This window comes from Schistocerca piceifrons, chromosome 7 (assembly GCF_021461385.2).
Source record: "Schistocerca piceifrons isolate TAMUIC-IGC-003096 chromosome 7, iqSchPice1.1, whole genome shotgun sequence".
Taxonomy (NCBI): domain Eukaryota; kingdom Metazoa; phylum Arthropoda; class Insecta; order Orthoptera; family Acrididae; genus Schistocerca; species Schistocerca piceifrons.
In genome coordinates, this window is record NC_060144.1 from 343,703,524 (window position 1) to 343,730,005 (window position 26,482).

A 26,482-nucleotide genomic window follows, 5' to 3' on the forward strand; every position below is an offset into this window, starting at 1 on the left:
CACAAATGATATCAGATAATTGTCCTATTAACTATTACAATACACAAATACCAGTAAACCTATAATATTCATGGGTGTCAGTGCAAGCCACTACCAACACTAAAATAATATTTAGGAGATAGGTGGGTAGGATTAGGAAAGGAAAACACACAGAACACACTCACTCATCTCTCTATCCACATTAAGTACTACTGTGTAACTGAATAGTGTTAATTGTGTAAATGAAATTCTGTCAAAATTTAATGTTCATCATGTGTATCAAGTAGTACTGGCAGCAATGTATAATAGTCAATAATAGTTAAGTCAACGTCATAGTCATCATGTCAAGACCAATGTTTGCCAAGCCAGATCAAAATGTACTGTTGTTGAACAACTGTCAGTGAGCCAAGATATGCAAATACTTCCTCTCTTTAAAAAAAAAAAGTATATACTGCTTAGTGATTTAACAAAGTGTGTGTATAGACTATCTTCCTTCTATTTTAGTGTTCTAGTCTGCTCTCTTCATCCTCCTTGTTCCATAAGACCAACAAAAAAAATATGCTCCTCACTTACTTTACCTCTTATACACCAAAACTCCAATAATCAACAGCATCACATAATCTCAATAATACGTCGATAAATATAAACCTCAGCACCAATATCATTTCACTTCCATAACAACTCAACTTCATATAATCTCTATACCTCAATAATACGTCGATAAATATAAACCTCAGCACCAATATCATCTCACTTCCATCACAACTCTTTCCTCTAGTCAGTCTCCTCGAACAAGTACAGATAAAATCCTAATGCAACTTCAAGTCAGCATCCCATACAATCCGAAGACACATTGTCAACACACAACCTCTGTGTAATCCATCTGACCCAAATTTTCTACTCATTATAAATTATAAGATACATTTTGGTTCCTTGTCCATCATTAAATAAAAGAAATGCATACCTGACCTCTAACAGACTTAGTTCGAATAACTCTCAGTAATTAAGTACGATTACGGAGTGTGAATGATCATAATATTTCACAGTGTGTACACCACTTCAAGAATCATAGCAGAAGCAAACATGTGGAGTATTTTTTGTGTCAAGTGTCACTTCCTATTCCAATTGCTCACGAAAAATGCAGTGTAATAACTGTTAATGGTCTAAACCTAGTATTGGTATGTCATGTCGTTAGCTTCCTTCCTATTAGCATACATTTATACAGCTTCCATAAAACCTCAGCTCATGTGACTTCTATGACTTTCTTGTACTAATGTCGTTCGTCGAATTATAGCAGTGAATTTTCTTATCTTAAAAATATATGGCACTGAGCGTAAGCAAAACTTGCAATAGCGAGTAAATATACCAGTAGAGAACAAAATGTCAACAAGTGGATGCAGCACAATTCCTACAACGAGGCTCTGCCAACCGAACAATCTATAATTAATACCACAGTGTAACCTAAACTCTATGTTTATACACAGTATATCAGCATTTCTATACACCAAATTAAAGAGCAGTTATGGCAACAAAACAGAAATGTGTAAATATGTAATCCATACGCATAGCAGTAAACATATATCTTACGTAATAAACAGGTCATTAGCATCATATCAGCATAAGCAAATAAATATTCATATGTCATCTTAATAAGCAAACATGAAGGCACAAGCAGATAAATCACAAAGTATAACTTACATAACTAAACTCATCAGCACAATAAATCAGGTTACAATTATAATTCAAATAAATAAGCACAGCAGGCACATAATAAAAAAAATATGACATCAGTGAAAAAGCATAGCACCCAAGCGATGCATAATCTATACAAGTCACAACCCAGTTCATTAATCAATAATTGTCAAAATCAGTCAGTGAAAAAGCATAGCAGCCAAGCGATGCATAATATACACAAGTTACAACCCAGTTCATTAATCAATAATTGTCAAAATCAGTAAATGTACACAAGCACGTCGCTTCACAAGTAAATCCATAGAACATAAAATTAGCACAAAGTATGAATCACGTAATCGCGAGCAGCAAATTACGTCTAAAGTACGTACCTATGTGGAAATATGTTACCTGAAAAATAAACTCAATTAATAGTTACCCTTTTTTAGTTAATTAGTTTCTTCTTGGAAATTACATTCTTCCTGAAAATTTCTCGATAGCAGGTCGTCTTAACGTCGGAGACACACAGAGTTTACCTGAAGTTCTTAAATATTTTATAGAACCGTATCCTGCAAAATACTGAATGTTAATAACAGAATTCATCAAGTCACTATAGCTTTATACTGAATTTAGTCGGAGAAATTAAACTGTGTGTTTGTTTACGGCTGTCAGTGCATTCGCACTGAGCGCTCGATCAGCTGTGGGCGCGTGACGTATTTTATACAACCGTATCCTGCAAAATACTGAATGATAATAACACAATTCAACAAATCCTTATAGCTTTATACAGAATTTAGTCGGAGAAATTAGACTGAGTATTTGTTTACGGCTGTCAGTGCATTCGCACTGAGCGCTCGATCAGCTGTAGGCACGTGACGTAGGAAGCTATTGTTCGCGGTCAACGACTGCCTTGTGCGGCGCGCAGACTTGACTGTTGCTTTGAGTATGTGCCGCCGCCAAAACACAGCGCGGTGTCCTTGTACTCTCTGCGTGTTTACATGTAGCTGTTGGTTCCTCAAAAGTATGTCATTCCACAAAAATTTTGACGTTTGATATATGATGTATCCCTTTAGAGCGTCGTGATTTAAGAGTTTCTACTTCAACAGTGTTATCATGAATAATTTTGCGAATTCTATATGGACCGTTATAAAGCAGAAAAAATTTGCGACATAAGCCTTTTCCTTTGTGAGACAAACGGTGGGACTTAATTAACACCTTCTGACCAACTGACAAGAATTTTGAACGACCAGGACGCTTAGCTGATTTCTCTCTTCTAGCAGCCGCAGATGCAATATTTTGTAGAGCCAGGTTAACAACTTCAGAATGCCGCAGTTTCCGTGAAGGCGGAAAAGGAACGATTTCAGAAATGCGATTTGTTGGTGCTTTATTTTTTAATATCAATAGAGGCGGTAAAGAAGTTGAGTCATTAGGAAGTTCATTCAGAATGTTTTGAAAAATATGAAGGTACTGATCCCAAGTTCTGTGATTCTGATGACAATAAAGACGGCACAATTTATTGATTTCCTTCATCCATCTCTCTGAAGCGTTCGATTGAGGGTGAAAAAGTGAAATGAAGATTGGTTTAATTTTACGACGCTGTAGAGTACGAAACCAAATTTTAGAACGAAACTGTGATCCATTATCTGATATAACCTTATCAACATGACCCACTTCTTTAAGAAAATGTTTGATGAAAGCATTAGATACTGAACGAGCTGTTGCTTTGCGTAAAGGTGTAAAACACACATATTTTGACGTCAGTTCCACTGCTACGAAAATGTACGCAAAACCATTAGTAGAACGAACCACTGGACCAAACAAATCGACTGCAGCCATCTCCTTTAATTTCGCTGGAATGATGGGAAACAACGGTGCTCTGTGAGAAATCGTTGGAGGCTTAGCCATTTGACATAATTTGCATTTGGCAAGAACAGATCGAATACGTTTTTCCATATTACTGAAGTAACAATTTTCTCGTAATTTATGAAAGCATTTTCGGGAACCAAAGTGCGCATAACTGAAATGCGTATACCAAATCAATTTATTGACCCACTCATCAGGAATACAAACTAACCAAACGGAGTTGTCGACCGATTTTCGTTTAAAAAGAATGTCATTGCGAACTAAATAATGCTGTCTAATCGCCACGCTTTCCTTTCTCCTCCATTTCTCCTTAATGTCCTTCCAGATAGGATCCTTATTTTGCTCCTTAGCGATGTCCTGGAGCGAAGACGAAATAAAGTTCTCAAACGCAACACCTTGAATATACATCAAACAATAATTGTTTTCCTTGTAGTCCTCTTCAGCACTTTGTTTCAAACCCATAGGTGCACGTGATAAAGCATCGGCAACAATATTAGAAGAACCCTGTATGTAAACAATACTAAAGTCAAATTCCTGTAGGTACAACGCCCATCGTGACAATCTGCCGTGAGTTAATTTTGTTGACATAAGAAATTCCAGAGCTCGATGATCGGTGTAAACCTTAGTATGTCTGCCAAACAAAAATGTGCGAAATTTTGTGAAAGCCCAAACAACAGCCAAAGCTTCAAGTTCCGTAATCGAATAATTCTTTTCTGATTTAGAGAGAACGCGACTTCCAAATGCAATAGTTTTCTGTACTACAACGCCGTTTTCTTCTATCTCTTGAAATAAGTGTGCCCCTAGGCCTTTGTATGATGAATCCGTTGCCAAACAAAATTCTTTAGATAAATCCGGATGTGAAAGAAGTGGAGCAGCAACTAAAGCATCACGAAGCTGTTCAAATTCTGACTGAGCTTCCTCATCCCAACACCAATTAGATTTCTTTCCAGATAGTTCACATAAACGAGGTGTGGCCAAATCGTCCAATTTAACAAAGCGTCGCAGAAAATTACAGACACCAAGGAAACTACGAACATCACGTTTTGTAGTAGGAACAGCATAATTACGAATAGCGTCTATTTTCTCTGGATCAGGAAGAATACCTTCTGTAGAAATAATGTGACCGAGAAATTTCACCTGAGAACGACCAAATTCAGATTTTTCCAAGTTTACTGTAATGCCAACTTTTGCAAAGACACGTAATAATGAGTCCAAAATTTTGTTGTGTTCACTCCAAGAACGTTTAGCAATAAGAATATCGTCAACATATGAAGTAATATTGTCACGAAGATAAACAGGTAAAATTTCATTTAAGCTACGAATGAATGCTGCTGAAGATACAGTAAGTCCAAACGGTAATTTCCGAAATTGGTAACAGTTACCAAAGGCTAAAAAAGCAGTGTATTTTCTACAATCAGGGTGGAGTTCTATTTGCCAAAAACTTGCGCGCATATCAATCGTGGATAAAACTTTAATTTCATGGAAATGTTGAAGAAGTTCATCTAAATTTTGTGGGCGGTCAGTTTCAGGAATGATGATGTTATTTATCTGTCTGGAATCCAGAACCAAACGAATTGACCCATCCTTTTTAAGAACAACGTGTAATGGGCTAGTATAAGGACTGACTGCAGGCTCAATAATGCCCTGATCTAACATGTACTGAAGTTCATTCTTAACCTTGTCTCTGTAAGCCAAAGGAATAGCGTACGTTTTTCCGCGAAATGGTGTGTGTTCTTTCACTTTAAATAAATATTGTAAGCCTTGTATAGTTCCTGTGTGATGACTAAACACTGTAGCATGTGAAGTCAAAATGTGGTGCAGCTCTTCTCTTGCAACGTCATCTGGCACTTCAGCTTTCTTAACCTTTTCATTAATTAACTCTTCACTATTAATTATATCATCCATCGCGTCTCTGTATCTATTGTCATTATCATGAATAAACACATTGTCGTCATAATGCTCAACGAAAACATCAGAAGTAAGAAACCTTAAACATTTTGTATCTGACTCAGATCTTGTTAAACACTCGAAGAATTTTAGCCATTTCGGCATTCCAGCAACAGTCAAATTTACACTTCCTTCTTTAAAGTTCAAAATTGCCTTATGTGCGTTAAGAAACTCCATACCTAATATAATTTGTGTACTGAGTAATGGAACAATGATAAAATTAGCAGAAAATTCGTATCCTTGACAAATGAAATTTAAATTGGTCTGTTGTTTGACCTCCACACTTTTTCCGGAAATCGCTCCACGAATTGTAGTTTTAGAAATAGGTAACACAGGACAGGCAATAGTTCTTTCACATATACGAAAAACTGATTCACTAATGACATTCAATGGGCTCCCAGAATCTAAAACTGCAGTGAACTTATTCCTACCCACACATACTTCAATAACAGGATGTAAAAATGCGTCTACATTATTTTCCTTTTCATCTAACAAAATGTCTCTCATGTCTTCCAGGCGTATGTAGTGTAAAGTCGTAGTGTCATTACTTTCTGAACCGTCTATGTTGCTGCCAGAAGCCGAATCTGCAAGTCATTGTCGATTGTTTGCGTCACGTCTTTGAGTATTCGCGTCATTTCGCGGATCAATTTCTACGATTTGCACTTGCCTCTCTGAAGTTCTGTCACGTGGAGGATGCCAATTAGGTCCCTCCTGTCTGTTGGATGCAAATTCTTGGCTGTGTCTGTTATTAAAATTTCTGTTTTCCTGTCTGTCTGCATAACTACTCCTTGTGTAATTTCGACTGTCACTTCTGGAATTACTGTTGTATCTACTACCCTGATTGTTTCTGTAGTAAGAATTTCTATTACTGTTTGAATAATTTCTGTCTTGATAATACCGATTACTGTTTCCGTATGATTGATCATTCCGATACGAATTACCGTTGTTATAGTTGTCTGTGTAATTTCTGTTAGAACGTCTGTTATTGTCATAGGGCTGGTATCTATTGTCGTGTCTGTTACGTCTGTCATTCTCAAAATTACCGCTATAACGTCCGTTCCGACCACTATCACTTTTCTCTGAAAGTCTATTGTAATTACTGTTACTGAAAAAGTTACAAGAGGTCCCGTCGTCGTTGTCATACTCCAGTTCTTGCAACAAAGTCTTAAAAGTCTCAATGTCATCTTTACATCTTCCGGCCAAAGCAATTTGTCTTATGGATTGTGGCAACTTAGTTAAACAAATGCGAATTAATTCAGTCGGGCTATAAGGGTTGGACAGGAACTGATTCTTTCGAATCATGTCTTCAAAGTACTCTGCCGGCGTGCGGAACTCAGACTGTTTAAAATTACGCTGCATAATCAGACTATGTTTGACTCTGTCTTGTGTGTTTTCGGACCAATATGCCGATAGAAATGCATGATAAAAATCATTTAAATTATTGCAATCTCTAATGAGTGCACGCATCCGCGTCGCTGGTTCGTTTTCTAAATATCCACACATAAATTCCAGTTTGTGACTTAGTGGCCAATTTGGTGGAAGTGCGTACATAAATTGATCTAACCATGCACATGGATGTATGTCATTCTTAGAATTGTGGAAGATCTTAAATTTCCGGACAGTCAAAAAGTGTTTATAGTCAAAGTTTTCGCCTCGTGGCGACAAAGACCTACCGCGTCTGTCCCAGTCCGAATGTCGATTATTGTAAAGTTCGCGCGCCTGGCGCTCTCTTGTTGCATCCCGTAAATGAAACAAATTATTTTCTTCATACCCCTCAGCTACCTGTGATTCTAAATTTCTTCTGCTATCTTTTCCTACAATTTCGCCTTCGATTTGTTTGACTTGCTTCCGTAATGCCTCAAATTCCTTTTTCACGCGTTCATTAAATTTTCCCTGATTTTCAACATGCTTATTTATGTTCTGATACTCTTCGGTTTCTGCAAATGGTAATGGAGCTGTATCATCCGAATCTCTGTCCCCATGTAAACTAAGATTTGTCAGTTTATCTGAAATTTCCTCAACTCTTTCCGATAAGTCACCTAATTGTTCTTTCTGTTTATTTACGTCTTCCGTAAGTGTCGCGACTCGGGTTTCAGTATTGTCACATTTGGTAGCTAGCTGTTCATATTGTTGTGTTAGGTTATTTAATCTGTCATTTGGTACGGATCCTTCGATTCTCTCAAATATTTCTTCCTTATCCTTTGCACGTTGTAAATTTAACTCTGAAAAATTCTGTACTATCACGCGATCTCTTTCTTCCTGTTCTCTATCCTGTTCCCTTTGTCTGATTTCTACTGCAATTAATCTATTATTGTGAGAATTCAGAATCGGTTGTACTTCTTCCCTGATTTCTTTCTTTAATTCATCTTTCATATTTTTGAAACATGTCCCTATTCGTGAATCTATCCGTGTTTCCAAAGTTCCCATCTCTGTTTTAAATTCAGATCCTAACCGTGTTTCCATTGTTCCCATATCAGTTTTAATTGTTCCCATCTCAGTTTTAATTGTTCCCATCTCAGTTTTAATTGTTCCCATCTCAGTTTTAATTGTTCCCATCTCAGTTTTAAATTCAGATTGAAAATTTAATATTACACTCATCAACTGCTCCATATTAAATTGTTCAGAATTCTTTTCGCCCCTAACATCTCCCACAAAACTAACTTCCTTCGTCACAGCTGTAAGGCTATCTGTGTTCGATACTATTTCAGAATCTTCTGTCGTTAATCTCCGATTCTGTGAATTTTCCGATTGAGAAAAATTTTGAAATGGTTCCGGACTGTCTTCCCGACTTATTACATTGTTTTCCACTTCATTATCCATCATACTGTTTTCCTCTGTTGGCGAGTTCGCCATGTCAACAATTTCGTCCTCACTATTCATCATTTTTGCCTTTTTCATTGATCGCGTAATCATTTACAAAATATACGAAAGATTCGTCACTGTACGAAAATCACACACAATGACCCCTTATCTCCAACAATACTATTCACACGCAATGTCTCCCTCAAACACGATCAATCGAACAATTGCAATAATTGCACAAAATTGTCAAACGCGTATACAAGGCAATAGAAAATTAAATTTTGAAAAATACGATTAGAAGAATGCCAATTACCAAATCTACACATGCAAAATAGACTACAATTAATAAACTACAAATTACCACAACAATACTACAGTCTACAATTTTCACAATCAGAAGAATCCAAGGGACGATCCGAAGCAGCGGTCGCCACGTGCATGGGGGCTTAATTAAATTTATGAGATTGAAAATATTTTTAGTAACTGTATGTCCGATTACGTAAGTCTCGTAATCGGCTGGCCCTGACTAGTATTATTACGCAATCTGACTGCAAAGAACAATGTAAGAAAATTTTCGTAAACACAGTTAATTAATTAAGACCCCAGCAACTATAAAAATCTACGAAACCAATGAGCACAAGAGTAACTGTTCTGTATGTGGGAGTGTGACTCAACGTCCACATCTGGCACGGTTCTTTTCCAACAAGACAAGAATTTTGATACCAATTATACTGACGTGACAAAAGAAATTTAGAAAAACTATAATTACGCAAAAAAATCACAATTACACTCTAATCCAAGAACACAAGCCAGATGCTTTGTTGACTGAACCTGTAGTGACACATTATTTCAGATACACAACTAATAAAGGAACATTATAAATTTTACCTTCATATATTGACGAAATGCACTCATTACAATAACATCTGCTATCTCTCCCATCAAATAACTGCATAAAACATGGAACACTCTTTACTACAACATCTTGCTCCAACTTCACAACAACCACGAGCTCTCGACAAAACTGTCCTCTACGATCTCTTCACAAGCACTGACTTCTACGAACTCTAAACACGCACTGTGGAGGCGGCTTAATAGTACTCTTTGGCGCACTCTCTGGCGCAGTGGCACAGTGTAGCCACCTTTCAACATCATTAAAAGAATGGCGTTTTTCGTTGCAACAGAATCTTATCACGAAATTCCAATCACCAACTTTCTTCTCCGAATTCGAAAATATTTTGTTGACACCGACCTACATAGGGATAAACGATCACCACGATAAAATAAGGGAAATCAGAGCTCGTACGGAAAGATATAGGTGTTCGTACTTTCCTCTCGCTATACGAGATTGGAATAATAGACAATCGTTAAGGTGGTTCCGTGAACCCTCTGCCAGGCACTTAAATGTTAGATGCAGAGTACACATGTAGATGTAGAAGATCTCCACACAATCGACATTTCAATCTTGACTTTTCTTTTGCAATATATTTAGATTTTCCGTTTAGTTTGCCCGTTTAGCTCTCAAACTTATTTGCAATCCAAATGATCCGTATTCCTTCTTCTACTGTTTTACTGCACCCACGTAGGAAGATCACCATGTCGAGAACTGGAACCATGTCTTCCTTAGATTTACTGTTGTCCTTTGCCTAAACGCCAAACGCCTCGTAAACTTGTAAATATATTTAAGGTTTATTAGGATACTTATCTCAGCAAATTATTCCGAGAAGAATCACCATATTAATGAACAAACAGAAGAAATAGAAGCAAATAGCAAAGAAAGCCAATAAAAAATGATGGATTCGGAAACATAACTGACGATGGTGTTCATGATAGAGAAAAATATCAAAACCAGAGATGTCATTGATATATGACTTATGATAGGATAGTTCACTGCAGAAAATTAGAATCTAGCCCCATTCCAAATAGAACAGATGAAAAAGACAGCGGTAGAGAGCGTTGATTAGAAAAAGAGCATATATACTAGCCAGTTAAAGCAGTAAGGTTGCAGGCTTAAACAGTGTATGAAAGGAATTTTTGAAATCTAAATGTCTGTTTTCCCTTTCTTCTCAGGCCGTTACAATCATATAATATGTGTTATAACACACCAGTACTGCCACAATTAAAATTTAAAAATTATTTGTTAAAAAAAGAACAATTACGAAATTTATGAAAAGATCAGTCTGCTGAACGCTGCAGCGTGTTTCGAATCATAGACTGAGGGCCACATTTAATTGTTTAAGATAGGAGGAGGCGAATCTCATAAAGGAGACACCTAACCATATTTAAAGTTTGAGTGAAAGCAGACATTTGGAAAATTAAACGGTGCTTGCAGATATGCAGCTATCGTTCAGGAAGTACACAAAAGCTAATAAAATGCATGGAAAACCGGGGCCGAAGCCAGTGTGGTGCTCCAAGGGCCGTAGACACCATAACTGAACGACGGCTGCGGAGACGTTTACTGGCGAATGGACGTGCAGTTGTTGAGCAACTGACCTTCCAGATGAACGAAGGGGCTACCAACAGTGTCTCCTCAAGGATCGTTGAGCGAGCGTTGCTGCATCTTCTTCTTCTGTAGTGGTCAGTCCAAGGATTGGTTTGCAACAGCTACAATGGCAGCTTGTCTCCATTCTGTGCGTCTTTCAGCTTTTCTCTTCATTTCTTTATAGGTGTCACATCCCACATCTTCCACGATTTGATCCATGTACCTCAGTCGTGGTCTTCCTCTTGGTCTTTTTCCCTCGACATATCCCTCTATGATTGTGTTCAGGAGTCCTTTATGTCTTAATAGATGGCCTGTAAATTGCACTCTTCTTTTAACAATGAAACTCCAGAAGCTTCTCTTCTCACCTGCTCTTTCCAGAACCACTTCGTTGGTGACCTTGTCGATCCATTTTATTTTGAGCATGCGTCTATAGCACCACATTTCAAAAGAATTTAGCTTCTGCTGTTCCTCTGTCCCGAGAGTCCATGTTTCACACCCATAGCATGCCACACTCCACACACATGATTTCAAAAATCTTTTCCTGGTTTCAAGGCTGATGCTCTTAGATGTTAATATGTTTTTCTTCTTGTTAAAAGCAGCCTTTGCTTGAGCTATTCTACTTCTCACTTCTGCCTTACTCCTTCCATCCCTGGTAATATTACTGCCCAGATAAGTAAATTTATCAACTTGTTCAAGCAGTTCATTGCCTACATGAACTTGGACTTTCACTTGATCTTCTTTGTCGCATGCCATTGCTTTTGTTTTTGCTTTATTAATTCTCATATTATATTCTTCACCCATAACTTTATCCATTCTATTCAGTAGGACTACAAGATCTTCTTCACTTTCAGCCAGGACAGCTATATCATCGGCATATCTTATCATATCTATTCGCTGGCCATGAATTACTACACCTGTCTGTGAATTTTCCCTTACTTTTTTCAGCGCCTCTTCAATGTATACGTTAAAGATAACAGGGGATAGTGCGCAACCTTGTCGGACACCTTTCCGTATCTGCACCTCTTCTTGTTTTGTCCGTCCTCGGATAACTGCTGTCTCGTTTTTGTACAGGTTCCATATCATTTTTCTATCTTTATGGTCTATTCCTACTTTTTTGAGTACCTCAAACATCTTATCTCATTTAACATTATCAAAGGCTTTCTCTACATCTACGAAAGCTATGTATGTTTTCAGGTTCTTATCTAGTCGTTTCTCTATTATTAGTTTTAGAGCAAATATTGCTTCTCTGGTTCCTCTATCTTTCCGGAATCCAAACTGGTATTCGGAGAGTGTAGCTTCGACTTTTTGTTCTATGCGTTTTAGGATAATTGAGGTTAATATTTTAGAGGCGTGAGTAACTAGGCTGAGTGTCCTATAATTTTCACATCTTGTAGCTTTTGCCTTCTTTGGAATGGGGATCATAATGTTTTTCTCAAAGTCTGTAGGAATTTTACCCAGCTCGTATATGTTGAAAACAAGATTATACAACTCCTGATTCAGTTTTGCTCCTCCAGATTTCAGAAGTTCGGCTGGGATATTGTCTATACCAGGCGATTTGTTGTTTTTCAATTTTTTCGGAGCTAGTTCAAACTCTACCTTTAATATAGGTTCACCTATGTTGTGTGCATCTACTTCTGTTTCTTCTTCCATGATGTTTTCAGACAGGTCTGGTCCGCTGTACAGTTTTCCTATATATTGTTTCCATCTTCTTGCAACTTCATCATCGTCATCCAACATATTGCCATTTTCATCCATCACAGCCCTACACTTGTTTCTTCTGTCTCCAAAGCAATGTCTCACACATTTATAGGCTTTGTCGATATTTCCCTTGCTCATGTTGTCCTCAACTGAAATACAGAGATCAACAAGGTATTTTTCTCTTGCTTGTTTTGCCTCTCCGTTGATTCTGTTTTTCAGACTCTTTTATTTCTCTTGGTCTTCCTTCTTCACAGAATTTTTTAATTTCCTTCTTTCTTCCATCATATTTAGTAGGTCATTAGTGATCCATTCCTTCCTTTTCTCTGTTCTTTCTTTTCCTATTACTTTTTCTGCTGCTTCTAAAATACCAGTTTTTATTTTTTCCCAGCTGCTTTGGATGTCATTGCAGTCCTGTGTATTTGTTTTCTTGTCTGTTTCTAGTTGATAGTGCTTCAGTGTATTTTCGTTTTTCGGGTTTGTCAAATCCCATTTACATGTACTTCTTCTTTTAATGTTCTTGAATTTTAGTTCAGTCGTCATCATAACGAGTATGTGGTCACTTTCCACATCACAGCCTGGATGTGATCTGCTGTCCTTAACTTGGTTTTTAAATCTTTGCTTCACTAATATGAAGTCAATTTGGTATCTGTTAATGTCACCAGGCATTTTCCAAGTATATCTTCTTCTTGGATGATGATTAAAGAAGGTATTTGTAATGCAAAGTTTATTTCTTTGGCAGAATTCTACAAGTTTATCCCCTCTTTCATTTCTTAATCCCAATCCAAAATTCCCTGCCACATCCTCTTCTTTACCTTCCCCAACAACGGCATTCATATCTCCCATGATGACAAGGTTTTCAGCTCCTTTAATTCTGCCAATTACTTCTTCAAGGTGGTCATACATCATGTCGATTTCATCATCCTCGTGCCTCGTAGTTGGCATGTATACTTGGATTATGATTGTGTCTATTGGTTTAGTTTCCAATCGGACATAAATTATCCTCTCACTATGTTGAACAAATCCCTTTACTCTTAAACCCATCTCTTTATTGAGGATAATTCCCACTCCTGCAATCCCGAGACTGTCTTGTGCTGTTCCAGTGTGTATGATTCTGTAATCCCCTGACCAAAAGTCTCCAGCGTTTGGCCACCTCATTTCTGAGACTCCCAGTACATCAATATCCATTCGTTTCATTTCCATTTTCAAGTTTTCAGTTTACCACATTTAATAAGTGAGCTGACGTTCCATGTTACTATCCTTCTTACATTAATGCTTTTGGGTTTTGGTATCTCTTTAGTTGTCCCCGCCCAGAGATCCGAATGGGGGACTATTTTACCTCCGGAGAATTTAACCAAAGAGCTTTCCATCATAAGCTGTTGATACTTGGGATACCCACCCGGGTCTTTAATGGAGTGGTTTCCCGTTGCGTTGCTGCATATGCTCCCCATATTAGGCACCTGGTTCATGCACTTGTTCTGGCTGCTGTTCATAGGCGACAAAGGATGGAATATGCAAGCCATTACCGCAACTGGACGTGTATTGAGTGGCCTTTTCAGATGAATCACGTTTATGTTACACCCAACAGATAGCTGTGGCATCGTCGGAAGGGTCCTGGCCGGATGGTGTGCGTAGCATTTCCTAGTTGTTCTCGTCGTTCTGGAAGGCACAGTGGATGAAGACAAGTATGGAACTAACGTTGCAGTGCATTTCTCCTCGGCAAGATGGCACCTATCAGCAGGACAATCCAACGTCTCCCACAGCTCGTAGTGTACGAGTGTGGCTCGAAGTGTACCAGGATGAGTTTATGGACTCCCCTGCCCACCGAACTCTTCGGACTTAAACCCAACCAACAATCTGTGAGAAGACCTCTACGAGGCTGTGCGTCCCATGGATCCATAATCGAGAAATCTAGTGCAGCTGGTCACAGAACTGTAGTCGGAAAGACTTCACATCCCTGTCGGTACCTTCCAGGACATTATTTAGTCGCTCATTGCACATTTCGCAACTGTCCGCAGGCTCTTCACAGGTGGTTACGTTAGTGTGACTGGGCAGTGTAATACAGTAGAACATCCATAATTTGATCGTTTCCATTTTTAAATTAGGGTTGGAGTCTCCGTGATGGTAACGCTGCTTCCGAAAGTCCACTGTAGATTTCTTCCGCATTTTCCTGCAGCTGACACAGTATTTCTTCTCTTAAGAACTACACCGTAATTGTGAGACAATTGTTGTTTACTTACATGTAGAGATTGATTGACACTTGTGACACATGTATCAGAATACTTTTAATAATGTGATGGTGGCAGTATACCATAACCAGTCATTTACAATTGTATAGCATATGGGAGCAAGGTGGATATTTATGAATAAAGTGCGAAAAAAGATCGTGCACTCTTTTACAAAAGTTATATCATCATTTGATACAGCTGAACTGCATTCTGGAGGGCAGAAGCACACGTCCCCGTCCGCAAATTCAAATTTATTCTTTCCTCTCTTTCCCTAACTTATTAAAGGCAAATGCTGGGATGTTTCCATTTAAAAAGGACATGGTTGATTTCCCGCCCCTTCCTTCCCCCATGCGATTGCGATTATGTCGCCAGTGAGAAACCTAATATTTCTTTCTTTTCTATCAATTACGTGTAAGACGAGGCGTTAATTTACACCATTGGTCCCTCGATTGCTATTTTACGCATTACATCTGTTTATAATTAGTCTTCTTTGGCTCCCTCATCACACTCTTTCCCTCATTGTGACTATGTTACTTCTAAGCACAGCACGTCTGGTGGGCAAGATAACTGGGGTACTTTTTACTGATGCATCCTTGCCTTACTCCGTAACTAGCGACAGAACTAAATGTCAGCACAAACGAACAAACACCCATGTGATTACTCTGCTGTTCACAATAAAGTGCTGGCAGAGGGTTCAATCAACCACCTTCAAGCTGTCTCTCTACCGTTGCATTCTCGAACAGCGCGCGGGGAAAACGAGCACTTACATTTTTCTGTGCGAACCCTGATTCCTCTTATTTTATCGTGATGATCATTTCTCCCTATGTATGTAGGTGCCAACAGATGTTTTTTGCAATCGGAGGAGAAAACTGGTGATTGCAATATCATGAGAAGATCCCGTCGGAACGAAAAACGCCTTTGTTTTAATGATTGCCACTCCAATTCACGTGTCATGTCTGTGGCACAATCTCCCCTATTTCGCGATAATACTTAACGAGCTGCCCTTCTTTGAACTTTTTCGATCTCATCCGTCAGTCCCATCTGATGCGGATCCCACACCGCACAGCAATACTCCAGAATAAGGCGGACAAGCGTGGTGTAAGCAGTCTCTTTAGTAGACCTGGTGCATTTTCGAAGTACATTTTCGAGGTACTTCGTATTGTTCGAATACAGTATATGTTCCAAAACCCTTCTGCAAAGTCCGCAGCTCGTGGTCGTGTGGTAGCGTTCTCGCTTTCCGCGCCCGGGTTCCCGGGTTCGATTCCCGACGGGGTCAGGGATTTCCTCTGCCTCGTGATGACTGGGTGTTGTGTGCTGTCCTTAGGTTAGTTATGTTTAAGTAGTTCTAAGTTCTAGGGGACTAATGACCATAGATGTTAAGTCCCATAGTGCTCAGAGCCATTTGAACCTTCTGCAAATCGACGTTTGTTACATGAGCCTGTAATTCAGCGAATTACTCCTACTTCCCTCTTTGGGTATTGATGTGACTTGAGCACTTTTCCAGTCTTTGGGTACGGATCTTTCTGTGAGCTAGCGGTTGTATGTAATTACTAGATATGGAGCTATTGTATCAGCATACTCTGAAAGGAACCTGACTAGTATACAGTCTGGACCGGAAGCCTTGCCTTTATTAAGGGATTTAAGCTGCTTTGCTTCACCGAGGATATCTATTTCTATGTTTCTCGTCATGGCAGTTGTTCTTGATTGGAATTCAGGAATATTTACTTCGTCTTCTTTGGTGAAGGAGTTACGGAAAACCATGTTTAATATCTCTGCTTAGGTGACTTCACCGTTGTTATCGCGCAGCGAACGTACTGATTGCGACTTGCCACAGGCGTGTGTTATGTATGACCAGAATCTCTTTGCGTTTTCTGCCAGATTCCAAGACAGAGCTTCGTTGTGGATGTTATTAAAAGCATCTCGCATTGAAGTACTTACTATATTTCAAACTTCTGCATAACTTTGACAATCATGGGGATTTTGCATTCATTTAAATTTGGCGTGCTTTTTTCGTTGCTTTTGCAACAGCGATCTGACCCATCAACGTAAGTCCCGTGTTTTTCTATCCCTCTGCCATGTCTTTCAAGCTACGACCAACTTGCGATATAGTGTTGTCTGTTCTGAACCACGATCTTCAATACAAGCGATCCTACTTTTCTTATATTGTAAATTCAGCGGTAAGAAAAATCAGCGCAATGAATGAAGATCATAGTTTGTTCCCTTGAATGGTTCTTCTCTTAACCATCGACTCTGTGTCTTTGAAAGAAAGGTAGGCTTTTCATACTAAAAAAAAGCTAGTCTTTTCATATTTTATAGATACATGCCTTCCTGTCTGACTTCGTACTCTCTTGGGACGTGAATGAAAGCTTTGTAACAGCTGAGACGTTCTGTGGATCAATGACATAGATGAATTGTATTGAGATCGAGATAGAGAGCATCAACTGTTTAAAATACTTTTATTTTCAGTTGAAGCTTTCGTACACGGACTAAGTTTCATTCAAATACAAGGAAATATTGTTATTTCAGAGTATGTGACGTGATAGTGCAACAAGTTGCTGACTGTTTAGGATTTCAGTTAAGCCATTTATACATTGCATTACGATCAGGATAGAGATGCGAACTCTATTATTTCATTATATATAACAGCCAAAGCTTTCATTGAGGAGAAACTGTATTTTATTCTTCCATGGTTGCTGATTATCTTCGTGGTGGCTGCACCATACGACGTCAGTTTTCGCCGCCGTTGCCGATTTAACAACATAGGCACCGAAAACGTATGCGAGGTGCCGGGGCTAGCAGTGTATTTAACACTAAATTCTAGAATCTACATATGTAAATGATGCTCTGAACCCCCCCCCCCCCCCTATTCTAACTCCGACTCTTGCTGTTGCACAAGGATCAAAAAATATACGCGAACTGACTGTAATCAACCCTGCAAGTGGAGTAGAAAAGAGTTTGTCACCTGCAATAATTTAATTTGATAAATAAGTTAAATAAACGAAGGTTTGATTAATATAGTGAAGAATGATAGATTTGCTCTACCGATTAACAGAATGAAAGTTCTGTCCAAAATAACAATATGATTTATTAAGACTAAACACAAAATACTAAACCAAAACACATGAAACATTTACAATACATCAAATTGGCTCAAATTGGATACTCTTACAAACACTGTAAAGGTGAAGTTGTCCCTAAACTAGATTGTGAGGTTTAAGACGAAGTGGTATGTGGAGCCAATTCCTTGCTACTCAAATCATAAGAGAGACACACAACTAACCCAACATTAATTGCTGGTACTCAAGACAGAACAAAGTTAGAAAAAGACGAACAGGCACGCTCTGCTGAGCTCTGATTATCACCTAGGAAAATCCCTATCTGCTGGTGCTGCGGACATACATTACCAAACTGTCTTCTTAACTGCCAGAACACGATCTGGCGTACCGTAGGCGATGGCTGGTTGCTTCGACGTCCTCGACCGAAAGGCGAGAGCCGACTCCCACAAGAGCACCCGTACAGGCCGAACACATAACATTCCCGCCCCCATGACAGTGGCCGTGGTTAAACGTTCCAATCAGCAACTCGAAAACCGGCGGAAAATTCCACCCCATTGCCGGAGCACTACCATTCCACCGATGGAGATTCTTGGCGCCAATTTCTGCGCTGATTTTGCTACGTCACGGAGCTATGCCCTGAGCAAGCCAACCACAGTTACTATTTTGCAGAAAGCGCGGGAATTTTCCCGCCACAACTGCCTGGGTACACAAGTCATTCCCACGCCTCGCTTGTAGCCCGCCAGAAAGTGTTTTCGCTAAGTTTCTGCGAAGTAACGGAACCTCTAGTCAGCCGCTACTTCAGGCCCCGGCGGGCGTGTCTCTTGACAATGTCGGCGTCTGGAAAGCATTCACTCGACTGCCTCACACACATCGACTTAACCCTCTCGAGATCAGTGATGCCCGCCTGTCACCGGACCACCTGGGTGACGAGAGACGCTGTGTGGGAAGTCAGCGTGTGAAGGAATAGCAACTTTCCACCGCATGCAATTAGAGAGGAGAATCGTAAGATAGAAATATGAGAGGGGGCTCATGCCACCTCTCATTGCCCCTACGCCATTTTAGATTGTAATTGGTGAGCGGTTGGCTCACTTAGGAGCAAGGTAGTGAGTCAATTGCCCATGAACAATCTTACAAACTGACTCCACATGCCGCACTCTATAAAAGAATCACTGCAACCGAAAAATGCAGCTCATAGAGGGAGGATTATTTATGATGTAGCCAATTTCACCTTCTTAATATGGAACACTAACACTCACATCACACATCCATACCCAGGGAGCCCCTTCCAAACACCGATTCACACAGACATTCACGCTCTAAATATGGCCCGGGCATGTGAGCCAAATATGGAGCAGTTTATTCTTTACAATCAGAGTTGGAGTGCTCCGCAATTAAATGCCCAAGATTTTACAACAATTTGAATCATGAAACTAACCTGAACTCACTCACACATGATACTATTTAAGTTAACAATCCCTTTGTGAGTTTTCAGATTCTAGTTACAACCTCTGATTCATTCTGTCTCCCTGCAGCAAGAATAACCTTAACAAAATGTTCCCTGAACTGATGGTCCATTCACAATGACAGTGGTGGTATCTGCTTCAGTTTATGGGGACTTCAGGCACACTGTTTGCATACACACAACAATAAATACAAAATACAAAAAAAACATGGTGTGGAGAACAAAACAGTAATTTGTAATAAGAATTACAGTGTAAAACACAAACACATACAAGGTATAACATACATTACAAAAACAACACTAGAGAAAGAAATTTAAGAAAAAAAACAAGGTACATGGGGCATCAAGTTGTGCGTGCACATTGCACATAGTTCACGACTGTGCTGAGAATGAGTCACTAAATCACATTGTTAGAAATATTCGAAGCACTTCACAAATTCGACAGTACTGACATCTCATAGGGCTAAACATCGGGTGTTGTTGCTATGTTGTTGCAACGGCAATAGGGTGTTCTGGAGCATCTGCAGTACTCTGTCGAGATTGCACCATGACCTACGCATATGATCACGGCAGTACGGTAGGAAGACACAGGGATAGGCTCTCCTCACGTCGATTAATTGTCTCTGAGGTCTATTTGTTGGGATACATCACTAGTCTAGGTCTCTTCTCTCGCTGGACAGTACTTTACGTTTCCCAATATTGCAGTTCGACGAGGGATGATGGCACGTGGAGTGACTCCACCAGTGTGTGAGGTCATCCATACAGGATCGAACTAGGAGCGACGATTGCTAAAACTGCTCTCTAATAGAGAGGAGAAGTTAGAAATGAGACCATACATTTGTTAGTGTGGCACGATACTGCTTTGTGTATGCAGATCGGCCAATGCTAGTGAGTTGTAAAAACCCAAACCGGTGAGTATAGAGCGTCCCTTTCTGTCCTGAGGCACATGAGACGCAGGTTCTGACATGATATGTGATCTTCTTCGTGTACTCACGACAACATGGTCTGCCGCAGGGAATCCCTCCAAACGGCTGCCGCGTCCGGAGACCTAGCAGGCTGTCACGTGTGGGTCGAGTGTCAGGGTCAACGGCCAGCCACACTTTCGCTTGTGGCCCGGCGAGGATCCCGCCTAATCCCTCAGGTACACGGCCCGGTGACTGTCAGCTTGCAGGACCGGACGCTCGCCCTCCTGCAGGTAGCCGAAGACCTCTTGTTTTAGCGCTGGCTGGCCTCTGCATTGCCACGATACCCGTCATCTGCACAGTTCCGACAAAAATCTTATGCCTAACTTTTTCCTATGACCCTCTATGTTACAATAAATTTACATAATGACACATTGATGGTCTGTCATTTCAGACACTCTTATTTTACTTTTATAGTTATTTATCTGTAGCTATCATTATAACATCTAATCTAGACATGGAAATAATTTATTTTGATATATGTGTAGAGACTGATCTCAGTATTGTACATGGTGTATGATAACTGATGCTATGTAATGTGAATATGGATTGGGGGACAGAAATGAAAGAGGAAGCCGCCTGGTCGAATTTTGCACAGAGCACAACATAATCATAACTAACACTTGGTTTAAGAATCATGAAAGAAGGTTGTATACATGGAAGAACCCTGGAGATACTAAAAGGTTTCAGATAGATTATATAATGGTAAGACAGAGATTTAGGAACCAGGTTTTAAATTGTAAGACATTTCCAGGGCCAGATGTGGACTCTGACCACACTCTATTGGTTATGACCTGTAGATTAAAACTGAAGAAACTGCAAAAAGGTGGGAATTTACGGAGATGGGACCTGGATAAACTAAAAGAACCAGAGGTTGTACAGAGATTCAGGGAGAGAATAAGGGAGCAATTGACAGGAATGGGGGAAATAAATACAGTAGAAGAAGAATGGGTAGCTTTGAGGGATGAAGTAGTGAAGGCAGCAGAGGATCAAGTAGGTAAAAAGACGAGGGCTAGTAGAAATCCTTGGGTAACAGAAGAAATATTGAATTTAATTGATGAAAGGAGAAAATATAAAAATGCAGTAAGTGAAACAGGCAAAAAGGAATACAAACGTCTCAAAAATGAGATCGACAGGAAGTGCAAAATGGCTAAGCAGGGATGGCTAGAGGACAAATGTAAGGATTTAGAGGCCTATCTCACTAGGGGTAAGATAGATACCGCCTACAGGAAAATTAAAGAGACCTTTGGAGATAAGAGAAAGACTTGTATGAATATCAAGAGCTCAGATGGAAACCCAGTGCTAAGCAAAGAAGGGAAAGCAGAAAGGTGGAAGGAGTATATAGAGGGTCTATACAAGGGCGATGTACTTGAGGACAATATTATGGAAATGGAAGAGGATGTAGATGAAGATGAAATGGGAGATACGATACTGCGTGAAGAGTTTGACAGAGCACTGAAAGACCTGAGTCGAAACAAGGCCCCCGGAGTAGACAATATTCCATTGGAACTGCTGACGGCCGTGGGAGAGTCAGTCCTGACAAAACTCTACCATCTGGTGAGCAAGGTGTATGAAACAGGCGAAATACCCTCAGACTTCAAGAAGAATATAATAATTCCAATCCCAAAGAAAGCAGGTGTTGACAGATGTGAAAATTTCCGAACTATCAGCTTAATACGTCACAGCTGCAAAATACTAACACGAATTCTTTACAGACGAATGGAAAAACTAGTAGAAGCCAACCTCGGGGAAGATCAGTTTGGATTCCGTAGAAACACTGGAACACGTGAGGCAATACTGACCTTACGACTTATCTTAGAAGAAAGATTAAGGAAAGGCAAACCTACGTTTCTAGCATTTGTAGACTTAGAGAAAGCTTTTGACAATGTTAACTGGAATACTCTCTTTCAAATTCTAAAGGTGGCAGGGGTAAAATACAGGGAGCGAAAGGCTATTTACAATTTGTACAGAAACCAGATGGCAGATATAAGAGTCGAGGGACATGAAAGGGAAGCAGTGGTTGGGAAGGGAGTAAGACAGGGTTGTAGCCTCTCCCCGATGTTGTTCAATCTGTATATTGAGCAAGCAGTAAAGGAAACAAAAGAAAAATTCGGAGTAGGTATTAAAATTCATGGAGAAGAAATAAAAACTTTGAGGTTCGCCGATGACATTGTAATTCTGTCAGAGACAGCAAAGGACTTGCAAGAGCAGTTGAACGGAATGGACAGTGTCTTGAAAGAAGGATATAAAATGAACATCAACAAAAGCAAAACATGGATAATGGAATGTAGTCTAATTAAGTCGGGTGATGCTGAGGGAATTAGATTAGGAAATGAGGCACTTAAAGTAGTAAAGGAGTTTTGCTATTTGGGGAGCAAAATAACTGATGATGGTCGAAGTAGAGAGGATATAAAATGTAGGCTTGCAATGGCAAGGAAAGCGTTTCTGAAGAAGAGAAATTTGTTAACATCCAGTATTGATTTAAGTGTCAGGAAGTCATTTCTGAAAGTATTCGTATGGAGTGTAGCCATGTATGGAAGTGAAACATGGACGATAAATAGTTTGGACAAGAAGAGAATAGAAGCTTTCGAAATGTGGTGCTACTGAAGAATGCTGAAGATTAGATGGGTAGATCACATAACTAATGAGGAAGTATTGAATAGGATTGGGGAGAAGAGAAGTTTGTGGCACAGCTTGACCAGAAGAAGGGATCGGTTGGTAGGACATGTTCTGAGGCATCAAGGGATCACCAATTTAGTATTGGAGGGCAGCGTGGAGGGTAAAAATCGTAGAGGGAGACCAAGAGATGAATACACTAAGCAGATTCAGAAGGATGTAGGTTGCAGTAGGTACTGGGAGATGAAAAAGCTTGCACAGGATAGAGTAGCATTAAGAGCTGCATCAAACCAGTCTCAGGACTGAAGACCACAACAAACAAACAACATGTAATGGATGAACAACTAAATGTGCAGGCCCGCACCAATATTACTATTACTTATATAGATCGACAGTAGACATGCTCAAGAATTAACTACCATATGCCAACGATCTACATTCTATGTCTTCGGAATAAATTATGTTATTATGCAGGCTGAAGTTTTACTGAGCTATAAAGAACATGCAACTATTCTACGTTCGCTCGCCGGTCGTCCCTCCATGATGACCTGAAAAATAACATCCCAACAGGCGCGCGCCAAACACTTGTGGTAGAAAACCTCCACAATATTAATCTAGTTATTGTGAAATCCTACAGTTTAACTTATCCTAGTATATCGTACCCTTTTATTTATTTATTTATTTATTTTTTTTTTGTTTACCTTATACAATACACTTACATAATTCCTGTTACGTTGAGATGTCTCGCTGCTCGCCGCTATTGACGACAGTGATGTGCGCCGTACAACATGGCCTCCGAGTTCTCACTACGCCTTACTGACACTCCAGAGACTGGGTTAGCCATGGTTATACAAGACAATAAATTTATAGTTGCAACTTCTTTTTCTATGTTATGCAATATTCGCGATCAAAGCACACCTTTCCAGAGGCAATGTAATATGACCAAGCCAGGACTGGTTCCTGTTGAGGATTCAGTCGCCCAACACACGCCAGCTACACAGTATGTCACGAATATCCAAGTATAAGTCCCTGGTTATTCATCTGTGACAGTCACGAGCAGCACGCTAAATCCCCAACCAGCACATTCGCATGGTAGGCTTTATGCCCGCATTTCTCTCGTCTAGGGCACCATTGGAGTCAAACGCTCACAGGTTCACCCCGACTTGCAAGACAACGATGCTGACGCAGCTCTGCAAAAAACTATACTGCCCATATTCATCCTCGAAATCACGCAATATACCACAATCTTGCAGTGCACTGACGCGTGCCTGCAAGCATTGGTATGAACGTCTCACGAACTGGTTGTGGCCGCTATGGAGCGTATCACGACTTCTCAGAACACTTCTAAGAGCACGTTCTTGTATGCGCCCGTTTGTGCGACATCTCGTCCCTCATCTTTATCCCTTAACATGGACACCAGATAGGAAAAGACAAAAACATTGCTCATGGAAAGGTAGTGTCTCCTACTCCACCGACATTGGAGATCGCGAACATAGACAAAAAAAAGTTAACAGCAGTAAATTCTTATGCGAGAAAACGCAGCGTGTTAATACTTTAACAATCTTAGTCTATTAATGCAACGATTATTGTTCCCCGAAGAAAGGTTCATATATTTGCCTATTCTACTATGTACACCACTTAAACTACTATTATTCCACGAACTTCTTTGTGTGAGAGATGTGGTGGAGTCCTATGGACTAACGCCAATCCCTTGTCAGACTCCCCCTCCTCTGACGTGCATTAGGATTTGCAGGTCTAATTTCAATCCCCTGGTTCTCCTGTTGTCCTTGGTTTCGCTCTCTCCAATTACGGTCGCTTTGCCGTTCGTTATTCCTCCTCTCCCAGATTCCTTGTCTAGCATGACCCTGTTCCCTGACGTTCTGGTTTCCGTGTCTCTGGTTTCCATTACCTTGAATAGCGTAACCTTGATTTCCGTAACCCTGGTTTCCTAACTGACGAACGCGATTATGCGATCTGTTGTCGTCTGCCCTTGCTGGCCCGTGGTATTTGTTATTTTGCGCCTTCTTCCTGTCCTTTGCTTCTTGTTTATCGAAGACTACTTCGAGCTCGCGCAATAGACTCTTGAATGCTTCTATGTCAGATCCACACTTGCCGACAAGTGTCTGCTGATACCTAACAGGCAATTTGGAAAAACAAAATTTGATGATTTCTCCCTTGCTATATGGACTATCTAAAAACTGATTCTTCCTGAGTAAATCATCAAATAATTTGGTTGCGTTCCTATGCCCGGACACTTCCAGTTCAGGACAAAATATTATTTCCTCTTTAATCCTGTCTTGCGTTTCCTTTGACCAGTAGGTCCGCAGGAATGCACCAACAAATTTCTGATAAGTCCGACACGTCGCTGCCACACCCCGCATCTTTTCCGCGGCTTGGCCTTCGATGTGTCCACACATGAATTCTAATTTTGCGTGGGTTGGCCATGATGACGGTAATGAATTAGTAAACTGCGTCACCCAGCTCTTCGGATGCATCGCCCCTCCATTATCTTTGAACTTCTGGAATTTTAGTATCGACAGGAAGTGATTGTGATCAAAATCCTGTCCGATCCTCGCACTTCTGTTGTCACTCGTTTCCGATACTTGCACGTCTGCTGAGTGTCCTGATCTATCTTGCTGATAACAGTGATTTGCTACCTCTGTATCACAGTGGACGTGGCATTCAGCATTCACTCTTCTAAGTGGGCTGCAATTATTGGAGCTATTACTCTCTGTTTCTGCGTGTGCATTGTTAGTTCCGCACTCTGTCACTGGGCTTGAGCACGGCGGGCTTTTCCTCGGAGACACAATTCTGTGTACTCCATCATTGGTATCCGAACGCGCAGTGCTCGTGTGCCCGTTTCGCTCTAGTTTTGATATCCGACTCTCCACTACTTTCATTCGTTTCGTGATGTTCGTAACCACAATATTACCTTGAGTCTTTAAGACCGCTAGGGATTTTGAGTGTGCTTGTGTCGCATGTCGCAAGCGCCCTGCGAGTTGAGAAGTTACTTTTGCGATTTTCATTGACCCTGTTGCTGCCGTTTTGGCTAGGCCTGCTACTTTTTGTGCTACCACTGACATTTGTTTTGCTTCTCCACATTCTTTCTTTATTGTTAGTAATTCCTCACGAATTTCCCCTATATGCGAAATTATTGCCTCAGTGTCCTTCTTACGCTGTTCGTCAGCTTCTTCCTTCTCCTTCTTACGTTGTTTCTCTTCTTCTTCCTTCTCCCTCTTACGCTGTTCGTCAGCTTCTTCTTTCATTGATCGTAGGAAGCTCAGTATTGGGTTTACGTCATCTTTTTGATCCTCTTCAAACGTGGGAGATGTAACTCTGGACACCTGGGCGCTAGAGCTCTGACGTGGCCGAGCTAGCCCCTGTCTGCTCTCATTCGTTTGATTATAAACTTCTGCTACCGTCTCGACCTGTGTGCCTGTCTCTGTTTCATCCTCTACTTCACTATCATAATCACGGCCGCAACGCTGCTCTGAGATCGCGTCCAAATCACCTTCCTCATCAATGACCCTGGCGTCCTGTCCTGCTAAAAATGTGCCCATCTCATCTCCGAACCTGTTCCCGTCAGTAAACTGCCCCTTATCCATTATGCTATCCTCTTTTGTTTTAGCTTCGCTCGATAATAGTCGTGCCTTATTTCTCGTTATCATTCATGAAAAACGAATTTATCTACAATGCACAATAAAATTAACCTACTCCAT